This window comes from Budorcas taxicolor, chromosome 16 (assembly GCF_023091745.1).
Source record: "Budorcas taxicolor isolate Tak-1 chromosome 16, Takin1.1, whole genome shotgun sequence".
Classification (NCBI taxonomy): domain Eukaryota; kingdom Metazoa; phylum Chordata; class Mammalia; order Artiodactyla; family Bovidae; genus Budorcas; species Budorcas taxicolor.
Window position 1 is genome coordinate 81798648 of NC_068925.1, and position 8326 is coordinate 81806973.

General features: G+C 55.0%; 1 long non-coding RNA gene across 1 annotated transcript; it reads right to left on the reverse strand.

Moving 5' to 3' along the window:
• Positions 1-750: 750 nt before the first annotated feature.
• On the reverse strand, positions 751-2026 carry LOC128061169 (uncharacterized). The gene is made up of 3 exons (XR_008200703.1): positions 1914-2026; positions 1129-1194; positions 751-789 (listed from the first exon to the last, which is right to left on the reverse strand). It is a non-coding gene; the product is annotated as an uncharacterized LOC128061169 (long non-coding RNA).
• Positions 2027-8326: the final 6300 nt, after the last annotated feature.

Genomic DNA, 8326 nt, shown 5'->3' on the forward strand with positions numbered 1-8326 from the left:
TTCCTCCTCCCCCCAGGGTCTGCCCCTCCTCCCCCCAGGGTCTCTCCCTCCTCCCCCCAGGGTCTCTCCCTCCTCCCCCCAGGGTCTCTCCCTCCTCCCCCCAGGGTGTCTCCCTCCTCCCCCCAGGGTCTCCACCTCCCCCCCAGGGTCTCTCCCTCCTCCCCCCAGGGTCTCTCCCTCCTCCCCCCAGGGTCTCTCCCTCCTCCCCCCAGGGTCTCTCCCTCCTCCCCCCAGGGTCTCCACCTCCCCCCCAGGGTCTCCACCTCCCCCCCAGGGTCTCTCCCTCCTCCCCCCAGGGTCTCCCCCTCCTCCCCCCCGGGTCTCTGCCTCCTCCCCACAGGGTCTCCCCCTCCTCCCCCCCGGGTCTCTCCCTCCTCCCCCCAGGGTCTCCACCTCCCCCCCAGGGTCTCCACCTCCCCCCCAGGGTCTCCACCTCCCCCCCAGGGTCTCTCCCTCCTCCCCCCAGGGTCTCTCCCTCCTCCCCCCAGGGTCTCTCCCTCCTCCCCCCAGGGTCTCCACCTCCCGCCCAGGGTCTCCACCTCCCCCCCAGGGTCTCCCCCTCCCCCCAGGGTCTCCACCTCCCCCCCAGGGTCTCTCCCTCCTCCCCCCAGGGTCTCTCCCTCCTCCCCCCAGGGTCTCCCCCTCTCCCCCATGGTATCCCCTTCCCCCGAGGGTCTCCCCCTCCCCACAGGGTCTCCCCCACAGCTGCAGGAAGGGCTTCCCCACCATGTCCCAGTGGCCAGCGGGCCTCACCTTCAGCCTCTCTACCTTCCTCTTCTTCTCCGTCTTCTAAACAGAACATGAGAAAGGAGTCACGGTCCCGGTTCCAAGCTCAAGGCCCTGCCAGGAGCCCCCTGTCCCACCCACACATCCTCAGCCAAGGGGGCCCTGCAGGGCTCCAGGTCCAGGATCCGCCTGTGCGCACCTGCCAGGGCCCAGACCCGCCTGGCCGAAGGAAGCGGGTGCAGCGTGTACTGACGAGGCTGAGCCCAGCCTGGACTGGGGGCTGCCCAGGCTGCAGAGCACGGTCTAGGGGGCCTCCCCGCTGCCACAGGAGCGGCGCTGGGGCCCTTGCCGCCCCCAGCTCAGGCGGGCCCCCTTCCCCCCTCGCTCCGGGAGGGGCCTCACCTGCGGCACTGGGCTCCCCAGCCTCAGCCTCGCCTCCAGCCTCCTCTTCCACCGCCTCCTCGTGCTCTGGAGAGGTGAACCGGACAGTGAGCAGGCCCGGTGCAGGGAAGTGTGGGGCCCAGTGACATCCAAGGTCCCAGTGAGTGTGGGGGGCCCCGTGTGGCTGACAGGGGCTGCTCTGTTCTTGGTTTAAACCAGAAGCCGCAAACTGGGGCCCAACAGCCTGCAGACGTTTCTAGAATGTTCCTGGAGCAGTGGCCTCAGCAGGACGGGCGGCCACAAAGCCTGGAACGCTCCGTGTCTGCCCCTTCAGGGGAAGTCTGTGCCGGGTCCTCTCGTTTGAAACTCGCCTCTCTGGGGCTGAAGCTCCCTCTGCACCTGGAGGTGCTGCTGAAGTGGGGCCGCCTCTGGGCCCCGTGTCTGACTCAGCCTCCCTCCCCAGCTCGTTCTCTGACATCATGGCACAGGGTCAGGGTCCTGTCCTAGACTCAGGCCCTGGAGCCCCTTCCTCAGTGTCTGGGACCAGAAAGGACCCGTGTGGGTGAGGGGCCGCCCAGCATGCGAGAGGACCAGGGCCGGGGTGGAATGAGGAGGTGGGGTTCTATTTTCATCACTCGCTGGCAGGGTGTGGCCCCCAGCCAGGTCAGGCGGTGGAGCAGACAGGCGGCATGGCCCCGTCAGGACTCTGACCGCAGAAAGCCAGGGCTGGTAGGGGGGCTTTGCTCAGCGGGGAGCAGGGGCTGGGGACAGGCGAGATGCTTCCTGGGCGACCCCCACCCCCATACCTTCCACGGCTGCTTCTGCTCAGGGAGGAGGCGTGAGCGCAAGAGAGAGGACAGAAGAGACAGTCAGTTTCCAGCCAGGCTGTCCTTCTGCCCAGTGAGAGTTGGGGTGTGCTTACCTTCCTGCTCCCTGCGGCGTGAGGGGAGACGCTGTCAGGAACACAGCACGCACGCACGTGTACACACGCGCGCACATACCCCACGGCCATTTCCCGGAGACGTTTACCCCCGTGCTGGGTCCTGGAGTCTGCCCGCCCCCCACTCACTGTCCACCCCGGCCCGGCTCCGTTCAGCTGCCTCCCCCACCAGGAAACCTGGCAAGTGCTGGTGCCTGAGCTCTGCATGCCCCCTTCCCTGTCCACCCGGCCGAAGTCCGTGGGCACAAGCCCTCCACCAGTCCCCAGTTCCACACCCTCGGTACCCAGGAGGGGGTCTTCGGGGTTCAAGCTACGCCTGCGGTCCTGTCTGCCCCGGGCACTGCCTCCCCCAGGGACGACTGACTGATGGGCTGCAGCGTGTCCCCCTCCCTGGTCCCGGGGACAGGGCAGAGGGCAGGGCCAGCAGCCCCCAGGGCCGTGATGCCAGGTCTGGGGCGGGTCTCTGGGCAGGGTGGCTCTGTGGCCTCTGGGTCCTCACCGAAACTATCTGGTCTTTTCTCAGGAGGCCCAGCCCCAAGCCCCTGGCCCGGTTCATCCCCTACCCCTTGGGTCTTCACGGCCAGCCCCCTGCCTGGGGCAGCCCGAGGCAATGGGCTGGAAGCAAGGGTGTGGCTCTCCCCACGCCCCCGACGGGTGCAGCCCCTGCCCAGCACCCCAGGACTCACTCATACTCGTCCACCGTCTCTTCCACGTCCGACATGGCCTCCTCTTCCCTCTGCAGAGAGACAGTCCGGTGGCCAGAGGGCCAGCCGCCCGGCTCTGCGGGAAGCGCCGGGCCTGCCATTCCCCAGCCCTGGACCAGCTGCACTGGGCCCACGCCCCTGTCGGGCAGAGACGCCATCCCAGCAGGGCCAGGCTGAGGCTTCTCACCCCGGGAGCGGCTTAGCAACAGGGAGGAATCTGCAGGGTCAGCCAACACCTGGGGCCAAACTCAGGGCCCACGGTCACAGGGAGGGCCGCTGCCTGCGGCTCTGTCTGTAAAGCTGTCAGGGCAGACACGGAGGACGGATCAGGGCCACGGGGCCTGTGGAGGCCGGAGGGACACACGAGGGACATGCAGGGGACACGTGGCTGCAGAGCTGCCCAGGGCTATTCTGCTGGAGGCTTCATAGACACACAGGTGAACGGCCACGATCACACACACACCAGACACCAGACACACACCAGATACCAGACACACAGAGGCTAAACGGAAGGGGGCTCACCCTCACACATGGTCACACACACACACACAGCACACACCAGACACTAGACACACACCAGACCCCAGACACACACCACACGTGGGGAGCGCGAGCTGAGCAGGGAATCTGAGGAGGATCACAGATGAGGGAATGCCCACGTGCCAGCCTGTGTGGTGGTTCCCTGGGGACCCTGGGCGGGTGTGGGGTCTGTTCATCTCTCACAGCTGCCGTCTCTGTGAAAAGCCCAGCTCCGTGGAGCTTCTCCAGGGTGTCCCCCACGCTGGAGTGGAAACAGAAGCTGGGGCCCGAGCCCCCCTCCCAGGACCTGTGTGGAGGCAGCCCAGGGTATTTATTCTTTAAGATGTTTTGATGTGGCCAATCTGATGAATGTGAGCGCTTGACTCATTGGACTTTGATTTACATTTCTCTAGTAGTTTGTGTCCATGGGGTTGCACAGAGTTGGACATGACTGAAGGGACTTAGCAGCAGCAGCAGCAGCAGCAGCAGCAGCAGCAGTAGCTAGTGATGCTGAGCATCTTTTCATGTGCCTACCTGCTATTAGCCTTCCTCAGAGAAATATCCTTTTTAATCTTTGGCCCATAAAGAAAGCTGAGTGCCAAATATTGATGCTTTTGAACTGTGGTGTTAGAGAAGACTCTTGAGAGTCCCTTGGACAGCAAGGAGCTCCAACCAGTCCATCCTAAAGGAGATCAGTCCTGGGTGTTTACTGGAAGGACTGATGTTGAAGCTGAAACTCCAATACTTTGGCCACCTGATGCAAAGAAGTGACTCATTAGAAAAGACCCTGATGCTGGGAAAGATTGAAGGTGGGAGAAGAAGGGGATGACAGAGGATGAGATGGTTGGATGGCATCTCTGGCTCAATGGACATGAGTTTGAGTAAACTCTGGGAGTTGGTGATGGACTGGAGTGCTGCAGTCCACAGGGTTGCAAAGAGTCAGACATGGATGACTGAGTTGACTGACTGATTGTTACTGAATCCAAGCTCACTCTGTTGCTACTCAACAGACCAATGAATGGGAGCTGAGGTGTTGAGGCATGGCATATGACTTTATTTGCAAAGCCAACGGACCAAGAGAATGGAAGACTAATGTCTCAAAATAACCGTCTCACTGGGACCTGGATGCCAGTTTCTTTTATAGATCAGAGATGGGGGAGGTGAGGAAATAAAAAGGCCTCTTCCCTGTTCACCCGAAACACTGCTGACTGACTATATCCCAATATAAAGTAACACGTTTAAAGTTTGAAAACCATAAAAAATAAAAAGTCCGTTCCTCTTGCAAATATCTCCTAGAATAGCCTGCCTCAAGGACGGCATGTGTTAATTCTTCTTTCCTACCATTCACAGGTTGACAGGGTTCTGAACAAAGGCACTTTAGCAGTCAGGCAGATGGGCAGGATTCTCTGAGGCAGATTATGTATGATTATAATAACAAAAGCAAAGGAAAGCAAGTCCAAGAAGCAGTTCCAGCATGGAGTCAGAATCGCCTCCTCCCTGCGACAACTCAGCGAAAATGGCGTAAGAGTCTTCCTGCTCCTCTTCGGCTTGCGCGCTCCAGCCCAGGGGCTAGCACAGAAAGGCGGCGGAGAGGGAGCCGTGAGATTGCAGAGGCCTGGCAATTCTTAAAAGGGTGTGCCCTTTCCATTTTAAAAGCAGTTTTCCTATTCTCCTCTCCGTTCTCATTTTTGTTTGTTTTCTAAGAGACATGGTTTCCTCTCTAGAAGAACAAACTTATGAGGTAATTTGAGTTACTCATTGTGGTAAGCTCTTTACCTTCTTGGGTCGTCTTTCTCCTCCTCAAATCTCTGCCCAAGTCCCATGGGTCCCAAGGAGCAGGGCCTACTCCCTGCCTGCCTTGGGCTCAGCCTGTGCTCCGACAACCAAAACGTCCCTGCAGTGGCCCCACGCAGGTCTCATTAGCTTAGGACCCTGACCTGTCACCCAGAGCACACAGGCAGGTCTGGACTTGAGGCTCGGATCTGGCTTCTCTCCACCACTACTCTTTCTGTAGCTGCTCCAACCCACTCCTTGAGGCCCCAGAGGCTGTGACCCCAGTGCTGATGGCTTACAGCAAAGGACCCTCTCAGACTGACAGCCACATCCTTACCCCACCTCTGATTCCACTTCTGGTTCAGCTTCACTTCCTGCTCTGGGCTCCCTTCTGGTTAGGATTCCCACTCAGCTCAGGGTCCCCTCAGGACCACCTCTAGAGAGAAAAGCCTCATTTCCAGGGAGGAAAGGCCATGTTCTCACACAGGACAGAAGGTCAGAAAGGAACTGATGGACAGAGTACCCACCTCCTCCTACCCGACGGTTTTCTGGAAAAATTCGAAGCGAGTCTGTTTGAACCTGGGCTGGAGCTGCATTATTGGGCACATGGTGACCTGAGGCAGGAGATAGGGTAAAGCAATCTGAGATTGATTCTGCATGGACTAAAACGGCAGATGAGAATAGTGGGGCAATTAAGCGAGGAGGCTGGGCCCTGCCCAGACCACGTATTTCTCATTCTCAGGAGACCTCGCTGACCACACATGTGCAGAAAGGCTCCCAGGAAGTCACAAGGGGAGAGACGTCAAGGGGTGCTCTACCCACAGGCCTTGGCAGTAGAATCCGTCTTGGCTAAGAGATGCATGCACACACATGGGAGGATCCTGAGATATACCAGTTATAGGCTGTGAACCAGGGAAATGATTGGCCAAAGGACATCCAGAGACACGCCCCACAAAAGTAGCTCAAGTTGCCACAAGGGGAGAGCTCAGCCCTCTCCCTCTGAATCCATCCGTGTGTGTGTCCACGCGCAACATGCTGGTTTTCCTCCTAATGAGCACTCTCCTTGCTTTACTACTTTCCATCTTCGTGGAGGTTCTTTCCTGCAAAGCAGAAGGGCCAGGGCTCTCGTCCCTGCCCACTGATCTCGGGTCAGAGCTCGGTGCTCTCACTGCTGTGGCCTGGCCTCAGTCTCTGCCTGGGAACCCAAGCCCCACTTCAAGCCACTGTAGGCCAAGGCCGCCCGAGATCAGCCTAACTCAGCCCAAATTTGTCCCTGGTTCTCATCCTTTCAGGATACACTTAATACAAGACACTCTTCTTCAAGGAAAATGAAATGAGTGCTGTCCTACATGGCTCACGGTTTACTGGGAGAATTTGGCTTGTTCACGGACACACACACGCACCACCCTCCTCACACACAAGGCATAGATATTTCATGTGTTCTAAAAAGGCAGCTTTTACCTTTGGGGAGATAACCCAGAAGCATGGTTCTCAGGTAAGGCTTTGGGGAATCTGGTAGACTTCTTTTAGTTATTTTTATTCTTTAACAATAGACATAACATTCTCCTTGTAAAAAGTTAGAAGTAAATATATAGAATGAATAGTGAAAGAAAAAAAAAGAAACCAAAACTCAACCTTAAAACTTCATTCTGTCTCATCCTCTTCTACGTAAATTTGAAAAGTGGGTGCTTATCATTACAAACTGTTTTCTTTGCATTTGCAGGCATATCAAAATATATGCAAGTATATCTTTTTCATAAATATTACTGCACTACCTCAGTGTGCAGAATACATTTTTCACCAAATATGCCAAAGGATCTTAACATCTGTATGTAGACTTCTGTATGTAGATTTATCTTATTCTTTTGAATTGCTTTATAATTTTCCAGTGTATGGCTGAAGCATAAATTAACCATAACCTTGCTGAAGCTGAAGCTCCAATACTTTGGCCACCTAATATGCAGAACCAACTCATTGGAAAAGACTCTGATGCTGGGAAAGATTGAAAGCAGGATGAAAAGGGAACAACGAGGATGAGATGGTTGGATGGCATTACCGACTCGATAGACATGCATGAATTTGAACAAATTCCAGGAGATGGTGAAGGACAGGGAAGCCTGGCATGATGCGGTCCATGGGGTCACAAAGAGTCAGACACAACTTAGCAACTGAGCAACTATTGATAGATCTGTAGTTGGTTAGTGTGTTGCTGATATAAACAGTGCTAAGTGAATGAATGTCTTTACTTAGAACATAATAACTGTATTTGTGAGTTTTTTTTTAAGAAAGGGACTTAGTATGTCAAAGGATATCCTCATTAAAATTTTCAGAACTACTGAAAGTTAAGATTGATAGCGGTGGCATCAATTTCCACCCTCGAAAATAGTGCATGGTGTTCTGTTTCGCCACAGCCTGTCTCAGAAAGCCACTAAAGCACTTCACGCCATCAGCATCTTATTCTGATTTAATTCTTTTGACTTGTTGCTTACACTAACCAAATGTCTCTTTTTTGGACAGTTACAATTTTCTTCTTGACTTTTTCCTGTGTGTTGAGGGCTCCCTTGTCTAACCTCTTTTTCCTAGTTGCTATGGCTTAAGTTTGTGATTGAATCAACTAATTTTTTTTTTTTTCTCATGGATTCAGGACTTTGTGTCATGGCAGACAGATCTTTTTCTTTCTGAGATTATAATTATCTACCTTTTAACACTTAAATATTGATCCATCTGGAAACTTAAAGTAATGTAAAGAGGTTAAGAATCAATAATATTGAATGCTTGCTTCAAACAAAAATTGTGCCCCCTTTCCATAATATGGAATTTAATGGAAATATGGCTGCCCAATCAAGGACTGCATTTTCTAATTCCTTTGACTTACACGTGTGGCCATGTGGCCAGTAGTCAATACAAAATGTACATGGGGGTGATGTGCGTCACCTGTAGGCCAAGACCTTAAGAAGTTCTCTGTCCCATCGCCATCTGGACACTGGCAACAGAAGATGCTGTTTGGATGCGACGCCAGAAGCTGGCAGGACCCTGAGTCCCTGACTTACAGGGGTCAAGACAACCACTCACTGACCAGGAGGGAACACCAACAGTGACTGGTACACGAGTGAGAATCAGACTCTCATTGTGATGAGCTATAAAGGTTGGGGATTATTTATTAAAGTGGCCAGTGTGGCTTCAGTAACACGGAATCCAGACAGGAGCTGATGGCCCCTCAGCACTTGTGTCTGAGCACATGTTGCTGTCTTCAGTGAGCACTCTGCCTGCGGTCACTGAGCAG